Raw genomic sequence first — 13,106 nt, forward strand, 5'->3', positions numbered from 1 at the left:
AATCCCAATTTGAATTTGTATAGGAGAAGAAAATAACCTCCAATTTGAATTTGGAGATGAAAACTCTTCCAATTTGTATTGTAGAAGGAAACAACCTCCAATTTGAATTAGTATGAGAGAAGGACATAATCTCCAATTTGAATTTGTATGGGAGAAGAAAACAACCTCCAATTTGAATTTGTATTGGAGATGGAAGCTCTTCCAATTCAAATTTATATTCGAGCAAGAAACATACATCCTACAACTTTATAAAAGGATGTAGGTTCCACACTTTTTCAACATCAATTTTGAGGTTTTCAAGTCATGAACAATATTTAGGTAATTTTTCCCCTCCTACTTTTCTTTGATTTTCGTCACTATTTTTCAGCACAACATCTTAGTGGTAGAAAATTCATATCTTATTGTAGGAATATCTAAATCATGAACCGTTTGATATTCCAGAAACTAGAATTAGAGATTTATAACATCTCAAAAATTCATCTTTAAATTCCATCAATATAATTCTTGATAATTTTTTGAATTTAGCCCTGAATTTTATCATGCTGAAAATTTCAAATCTGCGCGTCTTTACTATAACTTTTATATCTTGAAGCAGGAATGACGAAATTATAAGCCGCTTGATTCTTATGAAACTAGACAAAAATATCTACAACATATTTGGAATTCATAATTTAATACTTTTTGAGATTATTTTAGGTGTTATCCCGAAATCAGCATTGAGTTTTGATGCATCAACAATTTCAGATTTATGCAATGTCACCTAAAAAATTATATCTCAATATGGGAGTATCAAAATTATGTTTCACTTGATTTTATAGATCCCAGAAACATGTATATATAACATATCCAAAATTTAAATTTTAACACTTCTTGGATTGTTCTAGATGATTTTTTGAAGTCGATCTTATATGTTGTCCGACAGAGGATTCTAGATTTGCATCGCCTCATCAAATAATTTAGTTTTTGATATGGGACCATACCACCAAAGAGAGTTTTGATTGCTTTAAACTAGATTTTGAGGGTTTTATTCTCATCAAGGCATCTTGTCTCAACCCAAATTAGTGATATACAACTTTCAAGATCACAATGCTCTGACAGGTAATATCCTTTCTATTTGTGTTTTTACTTTCTTTCTTGTTTCCTCCTTTTTTTTTTGCAGGGTTGAAATAAATATGCAGCAATCGACTTAAGGTGTGAGAGTTTAACTTAACCTCCATCACCTTAAGACCAAAAAATTTTGCTTGAAGACGGTGGAAAACGGCTTAAGGTGCAAAGGTTTAATTTCGCCTCCGTCACCTCAAGACCCGATCAATTTTGCTTGAAGATGGTGGACGTCGGTTTAAGGTGCGAAGGTTTAATTTTGCCTCCATCACCTCAAGACCCAACCAATTTTTCTTGAAGACGGTGGATGTTGGCTTAAAGTGTAAAGGTTTAATTTTGCTTTCATCACCTCAAGATCCGACCAATTTTGCTTGAAGACGGTGGACGTCGACTTAAGGTGCGAGGGTTTAACTTCGCCTCCGTCACCTCAAGACCCGACCAATTTTGCTTCAAGATACAATGGTTTTATTTAAGTATGGGCTCTTTCACCAATGCATTTATCCAATGATCTTCTCTAAGTATGGGCCCTTTTACTGATGCATTTATGCAATGGTCTTGTTTAAGCATGGGCCCTTTCATCGATGAACTTATGCAATGGTCTTCTTTAAGTATAGGCCCTTTCATCGATGCACTTAGGCAATGGTCTTCTTTAAGTATGGGCCCTTTCACCGATGCACTTATGCAATGATTTTCCTTAAGTATGGGCCCTTTCATCGATGCACTTATGCAATGGTTTTTTTTATCAATGACCAGCTTAAGGTGCGAGAGTTTAACTTCGCCTCCTTCACCTTGAGACTGAACAAGTTCGGTTTCAAGTATGGTCCCATAACAAATCTGTTCAAATGTCAGCTTAAGCTGCAAAGGGGCAAATCTTGTCAACCTTAAGACATGAAAATTTCGAGATTCTTTTAAGGATAAACCCGTGAGAGGCCAGCTTAAGATGAAAAGGGACAAATCTTATCCACCTTAAGGCAATGAAATTTTTAGATCCTTTTGAGGATAAACCTGTGAGACCCGCTTAAGGTGCAAAGGGACAAATCTTTTCCACCTTAAGGAATGGAAATTTTGAGATCCTTTTTAGGATAAACCCTTGAGAAGCTAACTTAAGGTGCAAAAGGATAATTTTTTTCCACCTTAAGGCATGAAAAATTTCAGATCCTTTTAAGGATGAACCTATGAGAAGTCATCTTAAGGTGCAAAGGGACAAATCTTGTCCACCTTAAGGCATGAAAACTTTTTTATATCTTCTTAATGATAAATCCATAAAGAGACCAACTCAAGGTGCAAAGGAAGGAATCTTGTCCACCTTAAGACATGAAAATTTTGGAGGCCTTGATTTGAAGACTTGGAGATTTTGTCAACTTTCACTCCCAAATTTGGCGATTTGAGTGGTTCAACTTTCAAATTTTGTAAGTTTGGACACTTAATCTTATGTGAAAGAAGCGCATATTTTATTGGGGTTTGCCCCCATCAAGATATCAATACTTGTAGTGAGTCCAAATTTTAATTAGAATATTTTCATACTTGATATTCATATGGCGGATACTGCATGAACATATTTTTTTGACACTCATGCAATTGAACTCAGAATGAAATTTCAAGCGCCTAGGTACCTCAATAAAGAGGATCAAGTCACAACGTAGTTCTGGGTGAAATTTTTTTGTATGAATGTGTCCTAACTTTTGCCAAGGCTGCCTCTTTCGAGGCTTTCAACCTAGCGAATAATTTTTTAAGTCATTCACAGTTTATACTCTTTCATGCCAGGAATGGACATGCAATTTACAATCGTGCCTTAAGGAGTGTTATGTCCCTTTAAGGATAGTACTTCTTCAAGAAATTGGCGTTGATAGGGCCAATCTTCATGCCATCTGCATCAACAAGCTTGTAAGCACCATTGAATATGCCTCTTGTACAACATATGACCCATCCCACTTTGGGGTGAATTTCCCCCAGATTTATAGGAAGTAATAATGGGCCTTCTTACTGTAAGAACTTGATCTCCAACTTATAAGTACCTCAACTGAACTCTTTTGTTGAAAGAGCGAAACAGACAGTCTTGATAACATTTAAGATTTTGCCTCTAGTCTTTTCTCATCAAGAGCTTCTAATTCCGCAAGACGCAACTTAGCATTTTATTCATCGGTGAGCCCTTCTTGAATAGCCAGTCTCAAAGAAGTTATTTGATGCTCAAGTGGTAGGATGGCTTCAGCTCCAAAAGCATGTGAATATGGGGTTACTTGCATTAGTGTGCGGTAAGTTGTTCTATATGTCCATAAAGCTTCTTCCTTTTGTTCATGTCATCGGTTATTATATATTGAGGGATTCCAAAGCGGTAGATAATATTCGCTCCTATGAAATTCACAACATTCTCCTTCTTTACTTCTTTAAGAGCAACAACTTTGGCCCATTTTGAGAAGTAATCTTTTGCGGACAAGATGCGTAAGTGTCTACCAGAAGATTTTGGTAGTGAACCAACAATATTCATTCCCCAAACATTGAATTGCCAAGATGCTACAGTTGGGTGTAGTACTTTACGAGGTTGATGTATGAAATTCGCATGAAATTGACAAGCTTTGCATCTTCTAGCATAGTCCAAGCAATCTTTCACCATCGTTGGCCAATAGTATCTCATTCTTTTAATGTGAAAATAGAGCTTTGGTCCAGACTGATGTAATCCACAAACTTCCGAGTGCACTTCTTGCAAAGCTTGAAACACTTCTTTATCTCCCAGGCATCGTAAGAGTACTCCTTCAAATGATCTTCTACATAACATGTCTTTATAGTAAAGAAAGTGAGGCTCACGACGATGGATTTCAGTCCTTAACCTTGGATCTTCTAGAAGATCCCATAACACAAGTAGTCAATGATAGGTTGTCGCAAATCTTCCTTTACAGCTTCAGACATGGCGACAAGGTATTCAACCTTATTTTGCACATCCCCATCCTCATTCGATGGAGGCACTACCCATTCTTGGTGGATAGTAACTCGCGTCTGATTTGAAAGAGTTAGGGTTGAGGCTAAAGCGGCTACGGCATCCGTTTGCTTATTTTCTCTCCTTGGCACATATTGGAGGGTTACTTCTCCAAGCCACACCATCAACTTCTGTGCATAATCATGATTTGGTCATAGCTCCGGCTTTCTGACTTCATAGCTTCCCAAAAGCTGCTTGATCACCAATTGGAAGTCACCAAAGACTTGTAATTGCAGTTTTTTTAAGTCAATTGCCATCTCAAGTCCAAGTATTAACGCCTGATATTTAGCAACATTATTAGAGCGATGGTTTGTTAGGGTAAAAGAGTATGGGATGACCTCTTCTTGTGGAGTGACAAATACCACACGGGCACCAGCTCCATCTCGATGTGCAGAACCATCAAAGTACATCTTCCACGGGGGTTTGGCTTTAATAACCATTTCATCTTTATCAGGAAGTTCATCGCTCAGTTTTCAGTCATCGGGTATCGGGTGGTCTTCCAAGAAGTCAACCAATGTTTGTCCCTTTACAGCCTTTTGGGGAACGTACACAATCTCAAATTATTAAAATTGAAGGTACCACCTTGCAAGTCCGTCACTAAGGACTGGTTTCGATATTTCAAACATGATAGGATTTCCCTAGACACAAGACGGACAACATGAACTTGAAAGTAGTGTTTCAACTTTTGAATTGAGAAGGCCAATGCCAAACACAACTTTTCGATTGGAGAATACTTTAGTTCATTCAGCGTCATCATTCTGCTCAGATAGTAAAGAGAGTTTTCTTTGCCTTCACTATTTTCTTGAGCCAGTAGTGCTCCCTCTGAACTCTCTTGTGCTACGATGTACAGAATCAATGGTTTCCCAGGTATGGGTGCCGCAAGAACTAGAGGCTTCATTAAGTTTGATTTGATACTCTCAAAAGCATTACTACAAGTTGGTCCCATTTGATGGGAGTGTCCTTCTTCATGAGACAGCTAAATGGTTGACATTTTCCAGCTAGGTTTGAGATGAACCTCCTTAAATATGCTATCCTTCCTTGAAGGCTTTCTAACTCGTGGATATTTCGAGGCTCGGGCGTCTTTAAAATCGCATCAACTTTTGCCTGATCAATTTTAATTCCTCGGTGTCATACAATGAAGCCAAGAAACTTTTCAAAAGTAACTCCAAAGGCACACTTCAATGGATTCATCCACGTAACATTCAATATTCTTATGGAGCAAGCCATCAAAGATGTTTTGGATAGCCATTTGATAAGTGGTGCCAGCGTTCTTTAAACCAAAAGGCATCACCCTATAGCAATAAATACCTTTAGGCATACAAAATGCAGTGAGTTCTTCATCCTTTGGTGCCATGCGGATTTGATTATAGCCGGATGAACCATCCATAAAGTATATTGCCTCATAACCAGTGGTGGCATCAATCATCAACTCTGGTATGGGGATTGGAAAGTTATCCTTAAGGCAGGCGTTGTTGAGATTTCAAAAGTTGACATAAACTCGAATTTGTCATTCTCCTTTCGTACTGGAACAATACTTAAAATCCACATGGGATATTTGACTTCACGAATAAATCCAGCTTCAATGAGTTTGTTAACTTCATTTTCAATCAATGGAACCAACTTTGGCCAAAAGCACCTTTAGGCTTGCATAACAGGACGAGCACCATTTTTTACTGTCAACAGATGGACTGCTACTTTTAGATCTAAGCCAGGCATTTCCTTATAGCACCAAGAGAAGACATCCATATATTCTTTGAGTATGTCCATATAAGTGATTTCCTTCTCCACTTCTAGAAATGTACTCAGGTAAGTTGGTCTTAGGTCTTCATTGGTTCCAAGATTAACTTCCTTCAAGGGATCTATTGTGGCCTTTAATCCTTCTTCAAATTGCAATGGAGCATCTCCAACATCTTCCTCCTCTTGAGAATCATTGTCGTTGATGGATATGTGGTAGCACCAGAAAGTATCTTCCATCACTTCATCAACCTTTATTTGGGATGAGACCTCATTCCCATTTTGGGTTGTAACATGATATGAGAAGCTAATACTTTCTTCATATTTCTCACGCTAAATGGAATAAACCACAGTATAAGCTTTAGCTTTTAACACCTCGTCGCATGAAACCACCAGTCCTGTCCGTTACCTCATTCTAGAAGAAATCAAACTTTGGAAATCCTTCTGAATTTTAAGTGAAGAGTGCACCATCGTGCTTTGATGACTTCTCTAACGCTTGTTGCTTTTATTTTTATTTAGAGGTCCAACCTTTCGAACACAGAAGTTCTTGCAGTTGATTCTCTAAGTCGGTCAAAGACAGAAGGCCTTTTGTTAGATGCAGTAGACTCTTCTTCTACAATGATATAGTTACTAACCGCCCTTCTTATGGAGATACAAATTAGAGTGGTTGCATGTATCCTAGGCCTTCACGTGCCTACCTGGTTGTACCTTTCGATGGAAGTTTGCCCAACCTTAATGGATTATTAGGATTATATCCAGCCTTTAAAAATAGCTTGTATGCATTTGGGTCAAAGCCATCCTTCGTACGTTTCGTAGGGAGTGTCATATATTTTTGTGGATTTTGAGCCACAGACTCTCCAAGTAGTCTTGAGGACGGATTTATTGTGTCAATCCTCCTGATAGGTAAAGTTAACCCCTTTAACATATTATCTTGGGCATCAAATGGGTAATCATCCTCTTTCTTTACCTTTGGTACGTAGCAAAAAATGGGAGTTGCCTTCTTTTTCGTAGGTACGATACTTTCTTTATTCGAAGTGAAGAAGGGCTTCTTGGTGCGACTTTTTCGACAGTCACTGCGACCTTCTTAGATGCAAGATCATCACACTTGATCTTGGTGATATCTTCAACCCTTCTCTCATTCACAATAAAAAATTTTAAGTAGAATTTTGCATCGACAAAGTGTGACTCAGCTTCAGTGAATGGCTTATCATCGGCAACTATCTTTCTTTAAACGCCGCCTTAGAGGTACTTCAAGCATTAATAGTAAGAGAACGAGACAATTTTGTTCCCGTGTACCCAAGGCCTACCAAGTAATATATTGTATGAAGTCTTGGCATCAATCACATGCATCAATGCATTTGATTGAAAATCATCTATACGAATCCCTAACTTGAAAACTCCCATGGACCTGTGGCCCCCTTGGTTGAAGCCTTGGATCATTATACAACTTTCGGCCAGTTCGTCAATAGCGATGCCAAGTTCCTTCATTGTACGGATAGACAGGATGTTAACTTCGGATCCCTCACCAATCAAGATTATATATATATGTTTTCCTAGAACTTGACCTACCATGTACAAGGGACGATTGTGTAGGGTTCATCCAAGTAGAAGATCGCTATTTATAAATGTGATTTTTATACACATATATATGTCTCTTGGCTCCATAGGCTTTTCAGAAGACGGAGGAACCACCACGAGTGGGTTTTCACCCTTTGCCCCTTCTTTGGTAATATTAAAACAATATGCCTCAAAGTTGACTTGAGCAGTCTTTGAAAGAAACCAACTTGGTAAGAATTCTTCCAAATTTACTGGACACCGTGGTTTTTGGTGGTGAAGCTCCGTTACCCTTGTCTTCTTTGGAAGTTTAACCAACTTTTATTTTTGGTTTTTTATCATCCTCCCTCTAGTTGGCTGCTCGAACGATTCCTTTCGTGGACTCATCTTCTTGCATCTGTGCCTGGTTACCAGAATCTAGCTTTCATCATCTTCTTCGTCAACTGAAAACCCGCCATGCTCTAATAGTTTCTCATTATGATCTTCAACACATATTTGGACTGGATCGAGCAAGCCAAAAGTGATAGGGATTTGATGAGAACTGACTGTCTCATCATCGAAGAAGATCTTCTTCTCATTTTCCAGTTACATAACTTTGTCTTTAAAGACAAAGCATTTTTCTAGAAGGTGACTTACAAGCCTATGATATTTGTAATAATTAGGGTGATTGGTCCTTCCAGCTTTGTTGGGCTGCTTTATCTCTGGGAGTTCAATGAACTTATGCTCAAGGAATTCGTCGAAAATCTTAGCAACATCAGAATCAAAGAAGGGATATTCCTTTTCTTGCATCTCATTCAAAGTTTTCTGATTTGGACGTGATTCAGAAGTCGTCTTCACACTTTACTTCTTGCTCACCTTTGTGGTAACCTTCACAGGAGACACGTCAATATTTATAAACTCCTTATTGTCATTTTTGGGGACAAACTTGCCCCATATTTTGGATTTCTGCTTATTCTTTCCCCTTCGATAGTCATGGATAGGCATTGCTTTCTTTCCAGTAGAAGACATGCTCAACTCCATGTCGTGACCACAGGTAGCTAACTCTTTAAAAGATTTAGGCTTAATGTTTTGCAAGATATAGAGAAGCTCTAGTGCATTCCTTGAACATACATGTCTATTGCAGAAATATCTCTGAGCGTATCTTTGCAGTTTATGCTAGCATTTTTCCATCGATTGATGAAGTCAATAACTGGTTCATTCTTTCTTTGTCGAGTATTTGTGAGCTCTACCATGCTCACTTTACGCCTTGTGCTATAAAAGCGATTCTGGAAATCATGCTCCAATTGCTCCCAACTATCGATGGAGTTAGGCTCGAGGTTTGTATACCAATCAAAGGTTTTTCCCTTTAGGAAATGAATAAACTTTCTGACAAGAGAGTCACCGTAAGTTCCAGCACTATTACATGTCTCAACAAAGTGTGCAACATATTTTTTTGGGTTCCCTTTGCCCTCAAATTATTGAAATTTTGGGGGGTTGATAGCCGGCATGCATTTTGAGGCCATCTATTCTTGCAGTGTAGGGCATCATACTGTCTTTGAGGATCCCTTCAATGAATTCCTTCAATTTCTCAATTGGGATCATTCCTTCAGAAGAAACTTGTACCTCTTTAGTTGGTGGTGTTTGTTTTATAGGATGTTCTGTCTCGTGAGCCTCTAGAGATTTTTTAGGTGCATGGCTAGACTCTTCATCTATCAGGCCTTCCATCCTATCCACTATCTTATCAATCCGAGCATATTAGTTCTGAACATATTTGGTCAGGCCCTCAATTGCCTTTGTCAGATTCGCAAGTTGCTCCTCCATATATGAGGCATCAGTCACCATCGCTTGCAAGATTACTGGAGACGTTGAAGAGTAACATGGATTATCGCATAAGTTGATCTTTAAAGTGCTCAACTTATGTGGTGTAAGTGGAGATGATGCATTTGTTGAATGACTATCGTTCTTTGCGCCAGAGTATTTAGAACTAGAATGCTCAAGTAGACCTAGAGTCTTCTTAAGCGATTCTGCCACACTTCTTCCTCCTTCCGAATCACTTGCACTGGACTTTGTTCCTTTTGGGGTTGAAGATCCAAAAACTAGAGTTGCCGCAGACAATACTAGATGTGTTTGTTGTCCTAGCAAGCCTTCCTTGCTCCCCGTGACAACTCTTAAGCTTCCAAAAGTAACACCTAGGATGCTTTCTACTTCAACAAAGAACTTTGAATCAGCAACCTTGGAATCAGGTGATTGAGAGTTGACCTTCTTGGAAGTTATTTCAGTGTTGTTAAACTTTGCAGTTGAAAAAGTTAAGATGACAGGTAGAGATCGTCCCACTGGGCGTGCCAGAATTTATTGGCAATAAAATTCTCGAGATCGAAAATAAATAATTGAGATAAGAAAAATACTACAACAATCAATTTGTTGATTTTAATATGTGAGTGTTACGATCTTTATGAATCCTCTGATTCGCCTTTTCAATTATAAATTCAAGGGCTTAAAGCTTGATCTTGAATTTGAAGTTGATTTGGGGACTTGTTTTTGACTTGTGCTTGAATTCAAGGGTTTTTGAGCTTGTTTTTGGATATTGCGGTCTTGATCTTGAATCTTGATGAACTTGATTTGAATGCTTAAACTTTGTAAAGAAATTGCAGCGTTTGATCCAAGGGCTTTCTCAGGCTTCTTGTTAGAGTTCACGAGGGTCCTTTTTCTGAATTATGAGACCCCTATTTATAGTTGTGGAAAGGGAAGAGTAATGATGAAGAGAACTTTGTTTGACCAATCAGATTCAAGTGACGTGACGCCTTTTATGGGTTTTGATTTCATTAGATCTGCTGCATCACTTTGATATGTGGCATGGTCTTATTGTCTCCTTCACTTGACTTGGCATGTCACGTCATTTGACATGCGACGCTTATTTGGGCCTCTAGAATATGATAATATCTTGGGCTTAGCAAAGTGGGCTCCTCATTTGTAGCCCAAATCAATGGGCTAGCCCAATAAAATTGGACTTTAATTAAATCCATATATATTTGGACTTAAATATTTAATCCAGTTATATTAATCCGCAATATTTATTTTGGACTAATCTATTTTGAATTTAACATAATTCAAATTTCGTACAAATTTTGATTTAATAAAATTTTGTCGCCCACAACTAGCTTTGGATGCTTTCTTCAAAGCATCAAAACATATGTAAAATGATTGAAATTCTTTTCTACCACCTTCAAAAGTTTCTTCACTGAGCCTCACTACACATGTGCTACCTGGATTGATCTTTAAGAGCTCATCCCTATAATTCAAAATTCTTTTGAACTCCTCTACATGATCACCCAAAATTTGTTGCAACACAAAATTTCTAGCTTTTATTGCTACAGTCCTCCAAATATATACCTCCAACTCTTTTTTCACTAACTCTTGAAACTGACAAACTCTAATTTCAGATTCTGAGGTGATTCTAGCATTGTACCTCTCAGCCAAGTACTTAGAATTCACCAATTTATTCTTTATTGTGGTACTATACTTGTGCACTGGAATGTACTTCTTAAGTTGAAAATCTCTAGTTCTAAAATCAATACTTGCAAGCAACAACCATAGCCAACCATCTAAACACTTTACTTTCACCTTTTTTAGTTCATTTACAAGCTTATCTAGCTCTACATGCTCTTGAACAGCATACCTAGTAAGAGTTGTTCGAAACTCTTCAACATTTGCAAGACAAAGCTCAAGCTCCCAAATTATTAATTTACAAGTAGAATCAAACAAAATTCTCGTACAATTTATTTTTGCTCTTTTTATTTTTCCTTCTTTTCTAGCAGGTTGTTCAATCTCTACATCCCCATAATTATCATCCTCATCAGAATGTATTTCGAAACTTACTGCTTCATCTGAATCAATATATGCCTCATTCTAGACTATTTTTTTCTTAAATAAAACCTCATCATATTTCACATCAGCTCCCTTATTACCTAAACTAGCACCTTTTGTTCAAGGCTCTTTTTTTCTCTTTTTTTGTTTCATCAGACCTTTTCTTTTTTGGCAGACCTTTTTGTTTCCTTAGAATCCTTACCTCCTCATGAACATCACTACCATACTCATCATTTTCACCTTCATCAAAGAAGTCATTATAATATGAATTTTTACTAACATCAGTTTCACTTTTCGAATTTGATGGAATGATTGGGACATCTGTTGCTGTAACAAAAGCAATGTCACCTAAATTTTGCTCAATACTAGCAGAAACACTACCCAAGTTTTCACTACTAGCACTACCACTATCACCACTTAAAGTTTCACTCTTAGTAGCAATACTACCATCACCCAAGTCCTCACCAGTAGTAGAAACATCACCATCAACAACATCTAACTCCTCTCTAGTAGTAGAAACACCATTAACAACACCCAAATCATCACTTTTAGCACTATCACCACCACCACCTAAGTTCTCACCCCTAGCAGCAACACCATCATCATTCAAGTCCCCACCAGTAGCTGAAATACCGTTACCACAACCACCTAAGTTCTCACCCCTAGCAGCAACATTAGTATAACCCAAGTCCCCACCGATAGCAGAAACACCACCACCATAACCATCTAAGTTCTCACCAATAGAAGAAATACCATCACCATCACCTAAGTCTTCACCCCTAGCTATCACTGCTCAAATTTTTGCTAATTATAGGTTCTTGAGGTGCTTCAGCCTCTACAAAGCCTTCTTCAAACTCTAAATTCTCATAATTTTTAAGTCTTGATAGAACTCTTTATAAAAAATAGTAGAACAAGATTCTCCTTCCACATGGGGGTCATATTCAAAAGTTGGGACCACATCAGACTCATCAACTAAATGTGTCACATGTAACTCAACAACATTTCCATTTTTACGTTGAGTTCCAATATCCAAAACGTCCCTATCACATGTCACTTTTAATAAATAATTTCTTTTAGGAAATCTGATATAAATAATGTTATGACCTATTTTTACCTAGGTTAAAACAAACACGATATTATGAACTCAAAAAGAATTAATTTTTGTATAGAGTCGCCACCTAATTTTAAAGAAAATGAGGAAACCTATTTATTTATTTATTAACATATACAACTTTATTTCAATCTGTGAAATCAATTTAGATTCTAGGTAAGAGTTCAAATTATTTTGAAGAGAAGGAATTAGGCACCTTCAGAATCCACAAATGTGTTTTCTGATCAGACTTAGGTTTATTAAAAGATAGAAAAAAAATCAACGTTTGTAAATATAAATATAAAATGTCTATTAAAATGATACAAATAATTTATATATAAGTAATGTATAAATTACATAAATTATCGTAAAAATAAAAATTGTGTGAAGATAAAGAAAAGTATATAATAATATGTATGGAAAGAAAAGAAAAATTGAATAAAGAAAAAATCACTTTAAAGAAAAAGATTACGTAATATTTTTTAGTGTAAAAAGTGTGAATTATTTGATTAAATATTTAAATCAATTTAATATAAATATTAACGGTCTAAATTTGTCTAACACGTGATGAGAATTGCATAAATAAAAAATATCCCGTCCAACACCCAAAAAATAAAGTTTTCACTGTGATAATATTTGTACAATTATAAGAATGTAAAAATACAAACATAAAAATTTGAACTCTCCTTTTGAGTGTCTTTTTTAATATGTATTCTCGAGAATTTGTACAAACACTCGTGATAAAATGTTAGTAACAAATCAAAATAAATTAAGAAATATATATATATATATATATATATATATATATATATA

The sequence above is a fragment of the Capsicum annuum genome, chromosome 1 (assembly GCF_002878395.1).
Source record: "Capsicum annuum cultivar UCD-10X-F1 chromosome 1, UCD10Xv1.1, whole genome shotgun sequence".
In the NCBI taxonomy this organism is placed as follows: domain Eukaryota; kingdom Viridiplantae; phylum Streptophyta; class Magnoliopsida; order Solanales; family Solanaceae; genus Capsicum; species Capsicum annuum.